The sequence below is a fragment of the Planococcus citri genome, chromosome 4 (assembly GCF_950023065.1).
Source record: "Planococcus citri chromosome 4, ihPlaCitr1.1, whole genome shotgun sequence".
Classification (NCBI taxonomy): domain Eukaryota; kingdom Metazoa; phylum Arthropoda; class Insecta; order Hemiptera; family Pseudococcidae; genus Planococcus; species Planococcus citri.
This window is the reverse complement of record NC_088680.1, coordinates 27,206,151-27,221,291: the sequence shown is the minus strand read 5'-3', so window position 1 is coordinate 27,221,291 and position 15,141 is coordinate 27,206,151. Positions and strand designations below refer to the sequence as shown.

The following is a 15,141-nucleotide window of genomic DNA, read 5'->3' as shown; positions in this document are numbered from 1 at the left end:
GAATTCCGCACTCGAGTGGTCTTTTTTTTACCTCAGTTTGTGATGTTCTTCCCTTCGACAAATGTGTGAGTAACCTCCTCCAAGTACAAGTTTTCCGTTTTCGAAGAGATACCTACGTATTGTCGTGAACCCTCTGCCTTTTCCTCAGCTAATGTAAAAGTAAATTATACGAAAAGACATAGGCAAGTACGAGCGAAACGTTAAATTGAAAATTACCTTGAAAAAATGACAATTTTCTATTTCGTTTGTTCTTTAATTTAATGCGATAAAAACGTGGATTTTCCCCTCCTTTTACATCTGGGTAATTTTCCATTCTAGAAAATTGCTTTTCCTTTCATTTTTTCAACTGCAAGTCGCTGAGAGAAAAATGGAACGAAAGTGTACGGTTCGAATTTCAACTCGTTGGAATGAGCTTTTTAAGGAATTGAATCGTTCGTGAACGAATACACTATCTGACTGCGGTTAGTGATTTTCTCGGGTGCTTCATACTAAAATAGTTAAAATTGAGGTATTTTTAATTTTATTCAAAAAAGAAAAAAAAAAGTTCGAATCCTTTAGCAGTTTTGACGAAAGTGAGGGTGTTTTTGTAATTTTTTGGAGATTGAACATTTTGACTATTTTGAAACGGAAATTTCATCCTCTGGGATTAACCTCAAAAATGAAAGTTTGCTTACTCAATGTTTTATTTTTGCCTGGGCATTTTCTCCGTAGAGCTGTTTTTCTTTTGTTTTTTTTTTTTTTTTTTACCGAATTTCAATACAAAAATTCTTGACTCATCTGCGCACTTTTTACGGATTTTATCTACATATTAATCAGCGGTTTGTGAGGCTCACCTGAAAAGTTTCGATGTAAAAATCGATTGCAAAGCCTCCTATGAAAAATTGAATCGTTTCATTGGTCGGAATTTGTATGCTCTACAGTTCAGTATCCTTTGACATTTCTCTTTATTCTACGAGCAGATATGTTATGCTGCCTAAATTGCCAGAGGATTAGTTTTTACCCAATTTGTGAAAAATTCCTGCTTTTTCAAAATGGTCTCAGAATTCTTTTAGTATCTATATAGCTATCTACTTCAAAACACTCAATTCCATAAAAATCTCGAAATCAATTTTTCGGGCGAAAACAATGCTATGTTGTCCCAAATTACGGTAACATACCTAAATATGTATTATGTGAAATATCCTTGGTTTTTTTAAAAATCAATGTGGTCGTAGACTTGTTGTAAAAAGGTGAAATCTTCAATACTTAGTGAAAAACTAAGGAAACAGAATCTTTTTTTTTATTATGCTGAATTCAAATTTGAATAAAATAGAAAGCAACCATCCAATCATGCTAGAAGCATGAATTTTCTTGCAATCAGTGAATACGTAAGGTTTGTCAGGAATTTCAGTTTGATTTTTCGATAGATGTATCATTGTATCTAGTATCTACTAATGACGAGTTTTTCTTATTAACAGAAAAATTTCTACTTTAAATGAATTCTGAACTTCGCCCTCCACCAGCACTGAAACATTTGAGATTGCTTTTTTATCAAAATTCTCAAAAATCTTGCTTTTTTCAATCTGGTCAGTTGAGAATTTTCGATCCTTAGGTAATTTTTCAGCTTTTTTTTCTTTTAGTTCTCTTTGAGAATAAAAAAATTTCTGATTTGGATAGATTTTTTGCGGTTCTGCAAAAATTGAAAGATGAAAAATGAAAAATATTGCAATTTTTGATTTTTTATATAATTATAAAACTTTGAAATGAGGCTATTTCGAACTGTCTACTACGAAAGTTCATTTCAATTGAGAATAAATTGAAAAATTTCCAAGTTTTTTTTACGAAAAATCGAAAACTGCAACATTTTTTATTTTCTTTTATCAATTTTGGCAGAACTGCAAAAAAAAATTATCCAAATCAAAATTTTTTAAATTTCAAGAAGAACTGCCTATAACAAAACCCCAAGGTCTGAAAATTCTTAATTGACTAGATTGAAAAAAAACAAGTTTTTTTGAGAATTTTGACAGAAAATCAGTCTCAGATGTTTTAATGCTGGTGGAGGAGGAAGTTCAAAATTGATTTAAAGTCGAAATTTTGCAGTTGCAAGGAAACGTCAAGGATGAAAGTTTACTTACTCAAAGTTTTATTTTTGCCTGATCATTATATTCTGGTTCGCAGATTTGTTAAAACTGAATTTTGAATAGAAAAATTCTTAACTCATCTGTGCGCTTTTTACGGATTTTATTAATCAGTGGTTCAGTAGCGTACATCCTACTTGAACAATTGAACATATGAGTAGTGCATCACTACTATGTACCTCTCTCGACCTCATACTACAGGCTCACTTGAGGCGTTTCGATGTGAAAAGCGATTGCAAAGCCTCTTATGAGAAATTGAATCGTTTCGTTGATCGGAATTTGTATGCTCTATACAGTTCAGTATCTTTTGACAGTTCTCTTCATTCTACGAGCAGATATGTTATCCTGCCTAAATTGCCAAAGAATTAGTGTTTTTAGGTACTGTACCTTATTTGCAAAAAATTCCTGCTTTTTCAAAATAGTCTCAAAATTCTTATATTAGGTACTTATCTACCTCAAAATACCTACCCAAATAAAAAATCGTTGGATCTCAAAAAATTGATTTGATCGTAGATTTGTGGTAATAATGTAAAATCTTTCAAACTTGGAAATGAAAAACTGAGGAATCAGAACTTTTTTTTTTTTATTATGATAAATTCAGTTTGAATGAAGTCGAAAGCAGCCATCCAATCACGTTAGAAGCATAAATTCTCTCGCAATCAGTGAATATTTGCGGTTTATCAAAAATTATGTTCTTCGATTTTACTTTAAATTGTACCTATACTCCCCCCCCCCACCACCTTTGAAACATTTAAGATGATTTTTTGTCAAAATTCCCAGAAAAATTTGCTTATCAGTTTTCTTTTCAATCTAGTCATTTAAGAGTTTTCGATCCTAGATATTTTTTCAGCTTTTTCTTTTTTTAAGTAGTTCTCTATTAAGTCGAAAAATTTTTGACTTAGATACATTTTTTGCGGTTCTGCCAAAATTGAAAGAAAAAAAATGAAAAATGTTGCAATTTTTGATTTTTTATATAAAACTTTGAAATTTTTCCAATTTATTTTCTTCTTTCAAAATTTTGATTTTTGTTCTCCCATTTTTTTCTAGCCCATTTTTATAAACGAAGAACCCAGAAATGAGCTAAAGGCTGTAACTTAGTCGAAAATGATTTCCTTGAAAAAAATAATCGTTCTCAAATGCTTTGAAAACATTCATAATTGAGAATAGGTAGATATACGTACTTCGAACTGTCGACTACGAAAGTTCATTTCGATGGAGAATAAATTGGAAAATTTCCAAGTTTTTTTAAAGAAAAATCGTAAACTGCAACATTTTTTATTATCTTTTATCAATTTTGGCAGAACCGCAAAAAATTCATCCAAGTCAAAATTTTTTAAATTTCAACGAGAACTGCCTAAGCAAAAACTCAAGGTCTGAAAATTCTCAATTGACTAGATTGAAAAAATCAAGTTTTTTTTGAGAATTTTGACATAAAATCAATCTCAGATGTTTCAATGCTGGTGGAGGAGGAAGTTCAAAATTGATTCAAAGTCGAAATCTTGCAGTTGCAAGGAAACGTCAAAAATTAAAGATTACTTACTCAAAGTTTTATTTTTGCCTGAGCATTATATTCTGGTTATTATTAGCGAATTTGTTTACACTGAATTTTGAATAGAAAAATTCTTAACTCATCTGCGCGCTTCTTACAAATTTTATTAATCAGCGGTTCAGTAGCGAACATCTTTGTACTTGAACAATTAAACATATGAGCAGTGCATCATTACTGCCTCCCTCGACCTCATACTACAGGCTCACTTGAGACGTTTCGATGTGAAAAGCGATTGCAAAGCCTCTTATGAGAAATTGAATCGTTTCGTTGATCGGAATTTATATGCTCTATACAGTTCTGTATCTTTTGACAGTTCTCTTTATTCTACGAGCAGATATGTTATGCTGCCTAATTGCTAGAGGATTAGTTTTTAGGTACCTAATTTGCGAAAAATTCCTGCTTTTTCAAAATGGTCTCAAAATTCTTATATTATCTACCTCAAAATACCTACCCTAATAAAAAAAATGATTGGATTTTATAGATTTGTGGTAATAATGTAAAATCTTTCTAACTTGGAAATGAAACAAAAACTGAGGAATCAGAACTTTTTTTTTTATCATGATAAATTCAGTTTGAATGAAGTTGAAAGCAGTCATCCAATCACGTTAGAAGCATAAATTCTCTTGCAATCAGTGAATATGTGCGGTTTATCAAAAATTTCATTGTACTTTTCATTGTGTTTTTCCGACAGAAAAATTTCGACTTTGAAACATTTGAGAAGCTTTTTTGTCAAAATTCCTAGAAAATTTTTCTTATCAATTTTTTTTTTCAATCTAGGCACTTGAGAGTTTTCGATCCTGGATATTTTTTCAGCATTTTCTTTTTTTAGGTAATTCTCTATTAAGTCGAAAATGTTTTGACTTAAATACATTTTTTGCGGTTTTGCCATAATTGAAAGAAATAAAATGAAAAAATGTTGCAATTTTTGATTTTTTATATAAAACTTTGAAATTTTCCAATTTATTTTCTTCTTTCAAAATTTTGATTTTTGTTCTCCAATTTTTTTCTAGCCCATTTTTATAAATGAAGAACCCAGAAATGAGCTAAAGGCTGTAACTTATTCGAAAACGATTTCCCTAGAAAAAATAATCGTTCGAAAATGCTTTGAAAACATTCATATAATTGAGAAGTAGGTAGGTATACTTCGTTGACTACAAAAGTTCATTTTGATTGAGAATAAATTGGAAAATTTCAAAGTTTATACGAAAAATCAAAAATTACATTTTTCATTTTCTTCTAGGTTTCAATTTTGGCAGAACCGCAAAAAATTTATCCAAGTCAAAACTTTTTAAATTTCAAAGAGAACTGCCTAAACGAAACCCCAAGGTCTGAAAATTCTCAATTGACTAGATTGAAAAAAGCAAGTTTTTTTGAGAATTTTGACAGAAAATCAGTCTCAGATGTTCCAATGCTGTTGATGGAGGAGGAAGTTCAAAATTGATTCAAAGTCGAAATCTTGCAGTTGCAAGGAAACGTCAAAAATGAAAGTTTACTTACTCAATGTTTTATTGATATTCATGATATTTGATTTGAACATTCAGCATACGTACTTACATGTACTATCCCTTCAATAAACCTACACTTTCGCGTTCAAATTATTATTGGAATCTTGAAAAAGAAAATTTTGTTCAAGAATCCGTCATAAAATGTTCTTTAAATTGAATCATCACCTAACGAGTTCATTTCAAAGTAATTATTGAGTAAATTGTTTCGATTCTTCGTTCAATTCTCACCAAATTAAATCAATTCGATTTCTTCTCCATTCGAAGCTTTCCAATTAATTACATTAATTGATAGGCAAATCACATTCGCAAGCTACAAAAGCCTCGGATATTTTCCACCGTACACCTCAGGTTCAGGCTGATTTCTGACCCTTTTCAAAGATGCTCGCTCGAATCTCGATACCGCACTAACGTCGTCGCAAATTAGCCACCAACATGCCAACTGTCAGTTTTCATTAATCGCACCCTTTTCGCTAGATCTTTGAAAACTCAACTCTGACACAGTAACAAGCTCCACTACCGGTGGAAAAAAAATTACCACCACTCATCAATAATGTATTAAAAACACTCCATCGCGGCCGCCATTTTAGCTTATGATCGATTTACGTAGGTACTTGGTTCAGTGTGTGCCTCACACTCGCAGCTCAAATGCGTATTGTTCTTGCATACCACGAGGAGCTTTTCCAATAAGCGTACTCATTCTGGGGGAGTTTTTGGGAACGTGTACTTGATTTCGTCGAGAGAAATTCGTCGTCGTTTTTGTACCAGCAACGTTTATACAGAGCCTCTCGACACGACCGGGCTTTTTCATCGCGTATATATCTCTGTCTCACTCGGTCTCGTATATAATAAACCCATACTCCGCACCCTCTAAGACAATAAACACTCGAAAATTTCACCAAACACGACACCCCTAACTCTCGTGTAGGCCGATTATCCATCACACAGCCAATTATATACTCGCAGCTCGCGATACGAACGAAGCAAACTGAAATTCGTCAACTAAATACTTATATAAACCTCAGGACGTCGCCATTATGGTTTCGTAGACTAATCAAAAAAGGCTTAAGTATGTGAATTCGTCTCTTTCGTATGTGTTCGTACATGTACATTGTACAAAGGACCCTTATATACGTAACATACGCGTATGTACGTATTATATAGCTAATAAAAGAACCATAAAGGCCCAAAGAGAAAAGAAAAAATGAAGAAAGCCCCCCCAAACTGGGTCTTTATTGTACAAATGTCTCGTCTTCGTCGTATCCGCGTTGAACGACTAAGGTACATACAAGGTGTCCTATAAAATGAGTTGGGAATCGACTCGATCTCAGTACCTTGATGGTCTTCTCAAATGTTTAATAAATTGGAAGCCAAGTCAGCTTTCTGATCATTTTGTGGTCTTTTTCAGATTCGTATTTAGTAACTGATGGAGAGGGTCAGACCTCAAAATACCCCGAAAATGGCTATAATGGTATAATTTTTTTTAAATTCAAAACTTCTTTCAAAAAGGACACCCTGTATATGTGTTCAGTGATTGCGTGTGTAGGTAATCGTATGCATTTTGCGCTCACTCGCGACAGCTTATTAAGCATTCGTTGATGTAAAACCAACACCCTCCCCCCCTCCCCGTTCACTTATTATTATCATCCCTCATACATGAAAATTCTCCAGCACACAGGCAATCTTTCATTTCACCAAACACACGCAATTCTTCGACTTACACAAAACAAAACCTCATATGCGAACTTCAAAGGGGTAAAAGGCATTAAATACCAAACGTCCCAGTCAATGGTTCGTTGCAAGGCAAAGGGATAGGCAATTTTAGTATTTTCACGAGTACCACACGCGCGTAATGTAAAACATCGTATAGTAGGTAGGTATCTCATTGGATCGTCGTCGTTTGTTACTTAAGTGACTCTTCAACATTATATACCTACCTACTCTTCTTGAAAAAAAAAATACAGAAAAAAACTCTATCTAGTAACTCTTTTCCCTTCTTCATCATTCTCTTATTTCATCTTCACGTATACCTACTTACGAGTATAAGCCTCGCACAAACAATAAAGTCATATAAGATTCACGAAAAACCTCCGTCAACTCGTTCCCTATGTGCTTGTGGACCTGATAAAGTACGCTATTTCAAGAAGAGCAAAAAAGCTAACTAGCTGGGTACCTATTACAAATGAAGCTCGCATTCTTCCTTTGTTTTTTTTTTACGTACGTACAAATCCTCTTTCTAGTATATGGGTATACTCGAGTAACACGCAGGTACAATTTTTTTAATAGCTGCTACATACTTACGATGATGTCTTTTAATGACAAACGCATTAGAAAAGGAAGGAGAAAGAAAGAGAAAAAACTCGAAACTCGCGGAAGAAAATTAAAAATATAATTAGACTGGAGTCGCTGCCGGGAATGTAGAGGCTACTTCAAGTGTAATACGTTCAACGTAGAAAGGTATATCTTTAGCTGGATGTATTTTCACGCTGCTGATCGATTTAGGTATATCTCATCGTATGGCGATGGCGTAGGATACGCGAGGCAATAAATGAAAAACGAGCAGCCGCCATGTATCGTCGCGCTGACATGCGATTATAATTTATTCGGTATCCGAAATATTAATATGATAAAAAATCATATAGCTTATAGAATATGTACAAGGTGATCCGAAAAGTTTGTGGTGATTGGGAATTTGAAAGTTGAAACAAGTACCTATGTGGATGTTCCTTCGTAATGTGATTTTATTTCGTATGCTTACTGGACAATATGCTGTTAGACTGCTTCAAGTTTTTGTCTTGGTGAAATTTTTTGAAAAAATTTGCGATGTTTTTGTTTTGATTTGTTCACTTTTTTATAGCCTTGTAAATTCCGAAAAGAGTATTTTCTTCGTAGATGTGTTTTTACTGGGAGGAATTGCTCTGAAATGTCAGAACTGTCCCTTCAAAGCTCAAGATGGGTATCATTTTTTTGGCCACTGAGATCCAAAATATCACGGAGATTTGAAGAACACCCTGTATAATCATACTTAATTTTTGTGATCGTTTCTGGTTATACCTAAGTACATACATACTTAATATTAAATTCAGTATGACAGAAAATTGATGAAGCATCCGGTAGTCGTGGTATTTGCGCAACGCAAGAGAAAAGAAGAAACTGGAGTTCTTCACTTCGTTGCATCTGGTTTTTAGAAGTTTTTGGAGTCGAAAACCTTGATTTTGAAAATAACTTTAACGCAGAGGAAGTAAGATAAATGCCAGTTAGTTGTCGCTTTGGAAGAGAATTGCATCGAAATTTCTCTAATCGTAAAGCGTAGTGTTCTAAAGTGAACCTCGAATTTTCGAAATGAATGCACATTAGATTTGTTGAAGTCGAAATGATGTTTTAGTGATGAAGGAGTGAAGAAGAAAGGAGTAGAATGTCTTGAGAAACGTATTTTTTGAGAATTTTGGTTGAAGAAGCGTTATTATTTTTTTGGTATTTTGTTTGTTGAGTTTAAGCAACAAAAAAAGAAAATTTACCAGCGCGTCAAAAAAATTTGTAATTGCTAAAGATGGTCTATCAGCGAATGGTTTTTCAGTAGATAATTTGAGGGACTAGTATTCATTGAAATCAAATGCGATAATGAATTGGAATTTTGATTTATTACCTATTAATGAAGAAATAATTTTGAACTTTCGAATTCACGGAAGCTTGATTCGACTTCATTTATTTTAATTTTGAAATTAGAAAAAAAAAACTTCACAAAAATACAATATTCAATGTCAAGTTCCTTCTTTCAAAATAAACCAAAATTTGGTCTAATCAAATGAAATTTAATCATGCAAATTTTTAAGATAAATCAACAGAATATAAAACAAAATACTTGCATAAAAATACACAAATTCTTCAAAAGAATTCATGACTTGTAGTAAATTAAAAAAAATGTCCTTTGATTATTGAAGTATTAAAGATTCAAGACAAAGTACACGTTTTCTAATTGAATTTTAAATACCGAATGGCGAGATTTCGTCAGATTCGGATTAGAAGAAACTTTATCTAATTTCTAGGAGAATTTTTCCTGGAGAGGGTCACATTTTTATCGAATGTGCAGAAGTGCATCGAAGTGCACAGAAGTGCATTTGTGCAAAAGTGCATAGAAGTTCGAATATATACTTAACATTTATTAATTTTTAAAAATTTGGAAACGACGGGAAACATTGTCTTACGGTGAAAAATAGATTTTGAAACGATTAAAAAAATAATTGAATTTTTTAATTTTATGAAAATCACCATTTTTCTATCAAGAATTTAAAAATCAATTTTTGAGATTGTGCTGAATGTGTGAAGCTTCTAATCCTACTTCATGAGGTGTCTAAAGAAAAATTCAAATGCTTAAATCATAAAGTAACGCAACCAATAAGTGCATATAAATGTAAGTACAAAAAACAAAGCAAAGACTGTCCTGCAATCAGCGAATAGCTGATGACTTCTCATTTAATTTCCGGTATAACGATCGTATGTATTTTTTGAAAATATTGAATTTGAGTTCTGTAAAACACCACATTCGGGGAAAGTTGAATTTTTTTGTTTTCTTGAAATAATGAAATAATTTAATTTTGTGGTGTGGTTTGATATTACGAGTAAGAAGCAGTGAAATTGAAATAATTTTTTATATTCTACGCTATGAAGGGAGGTATCCTCATTCGTAAAATCAATTTTTGGACCGTATACGAAGCTAAGTGGAAAGAGAATACAAAAATGAATCACCAGAGATACTTTCATTAGCTGAAATAACATTTCTCGAATTTGGTTAATTTTAAAAAATGAAATTTGATTCAAAAATAGGAAAAAAATCAAAAGTTTACCGAATTCACCTCGAAACCTGAAATGTGACTCATACATTTTTTAACACCCTGTTCGCAATGTATTGAACACCGTTTCGAGTCGTTTTGAGCAGTTCTGAGGTCTCCAGCAGATTTTGGAGAGTTGGCATTTCTGCAAAATAATTTTAGCCAATGAATTTGAAAAACTAAAATTCATTCTATACCGTAATTTCAACATGGTGAGTCGATTAATATAGATGTTGTCATTTAGTCGGCCATCGTATTTTCAAAATTCCAGAATTTTGAAAAATTGACTTCCTCCATGAAAGATGAACTTATGACTCTTATGAGGCTAAAACTAGTTGGAAATTGCTATTTACAGCATGCACGATGGATTGATTGAGGGAGGTTTGTTTAGTCATCAAAAAGCAGAATCTTTCTTGCAGTTAGCAAATAGCTGTGATTTAATCATTTTGAAGATGAATGGTAACGGCGCGCGGCGCGCGTTCATGATTTTAGATTGTTATTTCTCGAAATAATTCACCGCAGCGACTAGCCTTTTGCCCCCCCCCCTCCTCATCTATTAATTATTTTAATATTTGAATCGAAAAATTGTCATTTCTGTGGAAGTGTTGTTTTCTCTTTTTTACATGACACTTCTGGGTATAATATGCATGTTTTTTCGTTTACTTCTTCGATCCAAGCCCTAATAGTATAAGGGTTCTTCGTCTATTGTCACATGAGAAAAGAAGAAACTGGAGTTCTTCAGTTCGCTGAATCTTGTTTTTAAACGTTTTTGGAGTCGAAAACCTTGTTTTTTTAAAATCGCTTGAATACAGAGGAAGTAAAATGAATGCCAGTTAGCTGTCGCTTTGGAAGAGAATTTGTATCGAAATTTCTCTGATCACGAAGCGTAGTGTTCTAGAGTGAAATTCAAATTTTCGAAATGAATGCGTATTAAATTTGAATGATTTTTTAATGGTGAAGGAGTTAAGATGAAAGGAATAGAAAGCCTTGAGATACAGTCCCGCATGAGCAAAACAAAATAGTGGAGCTCAAACTTGGAACTCAATAATTTCAAGAAGTACCGATCTCATGAAATTTATGTAGTCGTAAGACGATGGTTGCGATTTGCTACTGAGATTGAAAGAGATAGACTACTGATTGAACAATGAACAACTGATTTTACCAAACTGTCGGATTTTAATCCTTTCGAGGTTCTCATAGTTTGAGTGAACCCAAATTGAAGATCTGGCGATATCATCATGAAGCATCACTCCAAGATAACAAAACAGAAAAAAGTCATCTCTAGATAATAAAAATTTTCACGTCGTAAAAGAAGAAATTCGAAAAAAAGTTTTTGCTTATTTTTTTGCAACTAGAAAAACACGTAATGGAATGAAAAAAAGTGTGTAAATTATAAAGTAACTGCAACTAAAAATAGAAATCGCCAAATAATTAAAAAACGTGATATAGGTATGCTATGGAATTTCCAGGAGAAAAAATGAATAAAAATGCCATAAAAATTGACAAGCCGTATCTCCTAAAGTCACCAATGCCCAGAGAACGTGGATTGGGGATCTGGTGAAAAATGAATGAAATACCTGAAATGTGTCTGGTACTTTTCGAGGGCAAAACTTTGCTGTGAGGCCTTCAATTTTTTTTTCTCCAATTTTTCCACTTGTTCGTACTACATACATAGCAACTATCATCGATTCATAATCATCCTTTTTTCTTTCTAAATCGAGAAATTTTTGTACAAAATGGTGAAGTTCCTCACGAATATTGAAAACATTTTTATGCGGTTTTTATTTATTTTTTCCGCTGAAAATTTATTAGTAAGTATCGTGTTTTAAAAATATCTGATGATTTTTATTTTTAGTTGCCGTTACTTTATAATTTACATACCTACTCTTTTCATTTCACTACACGTTTTTCTATAGTCGCAATGAGCAAAACTTTTTTCAATTCACTCTTGCGACGTGAAGTTTTTTTTCTGTTTTGTAACCTTAGAGTAATACATAGCTTATGATGAAATTTCCAGATCTTCAATTTGGTTTCACTCAAACTATGACAACCTCGAGTGGTTTAAGCGTTGAAAATTCTGGCCATGGTTATACAATTTCAAATTCAAGTTTGAGTGGAAAACATTTACTTACCTGAACGATTGGTGAAAATTTAGATTTTCATCTGGCTCGCTCTCTGAGACTACTTGAAATGAGTATTTGATGCGGTTTGAAAACAGTTTTTTAATTTTTATGCTTGAATTTTTGTATGCTTTTTTGGAAATTTTTTCATTTTGAAGAGGACTTCTTGGTAATTTCGGTTGAAGAAGCGTGATTATATTTTCTTTTTTGTGCTGTGTTCGATGATTTGAACATTAAAATTCATGGAAGCTTGATTCGACTTCATTTTAACGAAACAAGTATATTTAAATTTTGAAAATAGCAAAGAAAACTTCGTATTAAATACATTAACTAATCTTTAAAAATTTGGAAACGAGGGGAAACTTTGTCGTACGTTTGTCCAGAACACATAAAAGATGGATTTTGTGTAATGATTAAAAAAATCACCGCGGCGTACTTATTTCTAACCAAACAAAAAGAAAGCATTAAATTTAATTTTATAAAAATCACTATTTTTCTATCGATAATTGAAAAATCAATTTTTGAGGTTGTGCTGAATATGTGAAGAATTTAATCCTACTTCATGAGTTGTCTACAGAAGAATTCAAATGCTTAAATCATTAACGAAAATAATAAGTGCATAGGTATGTAATCATAAGTACAAAAAACAAATGCAAAAACTGTCTTGCAATCAGCGAATAGCTAATGACTTCTCATTTCATCTGGACTCTGGATCAAAGGTTTGTGTTTTTTAAAAATATTGAACTTGGAGTTGTGTAAAACACCACATTCGAAAAAAATTGATTTTTTTTCTTGAAATAATGGAATAATTCAATTTTGTGGAGTGGTTTATTTCCTATTAAGCTACCTACCTATACGAGTAAGAAGCAGTGAAATTGAAATAATTTTTTATATTCTGCGCTAACGAGGGAAGTATCCTTATTTATTTGTAAAATTAATTTTTGAACTGTAGGTTTACTAATCTATTAAGTCGAAACAGAATACAAAAATGAATCACCAGAGAAAATTTCATGAGCTGAAATTGCATTTCTCGAATTTTTGTGAATTTTAAAAAACATAATTTGATTCAAAAATAGGAAAAAATCGAAATTTCACCCAGTTGAACTAAAAATCTGAAATTTGACGCATACATTTTCTTAACGCCACGTCCCCAATCTGTTGAAAACCGTTTCGAATCGTTTTGAGCAGTTCTGAGGTCTCCAGCAGATTTTGGAAAGTTGACATTTCTGTAAAATTTCAGCCAATACTTAATGAATTTGAAACACTGAAATGCATTTTAAGTATACCTTTATTTCAACAAGGTGAGTCGATTGTAGATATGTATCATTTAGTCGGTTTAGAGCCTCTCATCAAGTCATCATATTTTTGAAATTCCAGAATTTCAAAAAATTGATTTTAACAGTTGGTATGACATTTTTTGAAATTCTGGAACCTCCTAAATATTCCTATAGAGACTCCAGAATGACTTAAAAGCATCTCTAATTTGCTCAGTATGTTTAAATAAAGTTCTGAGGTAAATTATCGTTTTCCAATTTCTTTACTTGTTGAAAATTTGGCCCCTAGGTAGCTGCTCAAAACGGTTCGAAACTGTTTCTGATCGCTTTGGGATGCCGAAAAAAATGTACCGAAAAAACAAATTTCTGATGTTTAGGTCAGTTGTACCAAATTCTAACTTTTTTTGCATTTTTGGTCTGAAGATTTTCAAATATGTATTTGTAAGAATTTGGAAATGTAGTTGAGCAGCTGAAATGTTTGTTGGCAACGTGTTTACATTTTTGTATGCTCGTTCAATACAACTTTGCTCGGTATGAGAAATTTTCCTTTAGTTGAAATACCCCCCTTAAAAGATGATGGAAGTTTGTTGAATCATCAAAAATCAAAAACTCTCTTGCAATCAATGATAATTTCTTACATCAATTATACCTAATTAAGCTTGCTACTGGTTAGAGTCTTTCTTTTTGTAAGTGCATCCTCAATCCGAGCCCTGGTATAAGGGATCTTTGTCTGTGATTATTTTGTTTGTTTATGCATTCAACCTAATGTAGAAAATATGCAGCTACACCTAACCTAACCCCAAAGCTTTCAAGCTTCGAGAAAACCCCAAATTGTCGTCGATATTATAGATTATGACGTCGCATTTGTAAGGCACACGTTTCCATATGCACTCAAGACGAAAAAAATGAAATGAAATTTCCCTTTTGCGTGTTTCAAGTTGCCGAAATTCATTCTCTATCACCTTGTATCTACGATCGCGATCACAGTAGCACTCTTACATGTAATTTTCATCGTTTAAATCGCACCATCTACACCTCACTCCATCCCATAATGTCATCGGCATTTCCACTATAGACGTATGCTCGTACCTTACATTTTACATACGTACGCGTAGTAGGTGGCTTTAGGTGCCCACCGCATTATCGCTGGTGCTGAAAAGACCAAAAAGAACGGCCGAATGGCGTGAAATATTACACATAAATGGACTTCACACGAGCACATATACACGTCCGGGCCACAATACCCGACACTTATTACAATCTGGAAAATTCCCACCGAATGTAAAACACATATAACAATCAATTCTACAACCGTGACTGTATTTTTTCCATTTTATACATCGCTCGTTCGTCTTTTTTTCTCCCTTCTGCCTGTCTCCATCTCGCTCTCTCGGTCTTTATTTTTTCTCTCGAGCGTCGCGTCGCAGTAGCAGCTCCTCGCAAGTTAGCAGCGTAACAAATGTGAACAACAAGCGCCTTGCTAAAGTGTCTACACGTAATTGAAAACATTATAAATATCACGCCCTCCGACGATTTACACTTCCTCCGGCTGATTTTATCAATTACTTGGTACGTCGACGTTGGACGAATGAAAAGAAAGAGAAAAATTGGCATGGCTGAGATGGTGTTTTAGGCGAATTTTCTTGCGATTGTTTTTTTTCTCGCCATTTTGTGCATTTCTTTCGAGTCTGCTTTGAACCATTTTGGGTTCTGTCTGAAGTAATTTGTGATATTGACCAAAAATGAGAGT

General features: G+C 33.0%; 2 protein-coding genes across 2 annotated transcripts in view; both read right to left on the bottom strand.

Annotated features, from left to right (window-relative positions):
• Positions 1-2,162, bottom strand: part of LOC135842760 (prostatic acid phosphatase-like) — a 51,217-nt gene extending 49,055 nt beyond the window's left edge. Inside the window, exon 1 of the mRNA XM_065360383.1 lies at positions 2,158-2,162. The gene's annotated coding sequence lies outside the window, so the exon portion shown is untranslated. The remainder of the gene's footprint in view (positions 1-2,157) is intronic.
• Positions 1-15,141, bottom strand: part of PlexB (plexin B) — a 427,961-nt gene that overhangs the window by 26,770 nt on the left and 386,050 nt on the right. The gene's annotated exons all lie outside the window — the stretch shown is intronic.